The sequence below is a fragment of the Cebus imitator genome, unplaced genomic scaffold, assembly GCF_001604975.1.
Source record: "Cebus imitator isolate Cc_AM_T3 unplaced genomic scaffold, Cebus_imitator-1.0 Scaffold540, whole genome shotgun sequence".
Lineage (NCBI taxonomy): Eukaryota > Metazoa > Chordata > Mammalia > Primates > Cebidae > Cebus > Cebus imitator.
Window position 1 is genome coordinate 66,676 of NW_016107855.1, and position 1,182 is coordinate 67,857.

Sequence of the window (1,182 nt, forward strand, 5' to 3'; positions counted from 1 at the left end):
GCCTCCCAAAGTGCTGGGATTACAGGCGTGCGCCACCGCGCCCAGCCCCTACACTAACTTTTCTTTTGAGACTGGGTCTTACTCTGTTGCCCGGGCTGGAGTGCAGTGGCTCAATCATAGCGCACTGTACCCTTGAACACCTGGACTCAATTAATTCTTCCACCTCAGCCTCCAGAGTAGCTAGGACTACAGATGTGTGCCACCACACCTGGCTACTTTTTATTTTATTTCATTTTTTTGTAGAAATAGGATCTCATTGTGTTGCCCAAGCTGCTCTCAAACTCCTCCCACCTCAGCCTCCCGAGTAGCTGGTACTACAGGCATGTGCCACCATGTTCAGCTAATTTTTGTACTTTGTGTAGGGATGGGATTTGGCCATTTTCCCAGGCTGGTCTCAAACTCCTAGGCTCAAGCAATCCACCTGCCAAAGTGCTGGGATTATAGGCATGAGCCACCACACCAGGGCAACATTTTTCATGTCTAAGTAGAAGAAGTACACTCTAAAATAATGATGATAATACTAATAAATAACTAAAAATAAAATAATAATAACAATGTATGGTAAATACATAAACCAGTGATGTACCAGCTGTTTATCATCATTATCAAGTATTATGAACTGCCCATGATTGCATGTGTCATACTCATATAACTGGAAGCATAATAGTTTTGTGTATGCCAGCATCACCACAAACACGTAAATAATGCATTGTGCTATGACCTGACTAGCTGCCAACAATTTTTTAGCTTCAGTATAATCTTATAAGACCGCTGTTGCATATGCAATCTGCTGTTGACCAAAGCATCATTATGCAGTTCACGACTGTAATCTCACATTCACGGGTACTGGGATTAGGCATTCAACATACCTTTCGGGGAAACACATTCAATCCATAACACCAGGAGTCAAGAGACTGGGTGGGACCTCGGGGCTTCCCCCATGGGGGCCATAGAAACTAGGGGAGAAGGGGTGAATTGGGGAGCTGTAGCCCCGGAACCAGGACACCTGGACTCTGCCTTCAGCTCATTCCTCTTGATGGTAAGATGAGAAAAAGTGTCCCCCACCCTCACCAGACAGGTTCTTGTGAAACTCAAATAAGGTAGGGGGTATGAATGTAGGAAAACTGCTTTGCAGCCGGAACACCGTGCACAGATGAGAAGACCTCCTAGGCCCCAACTGCA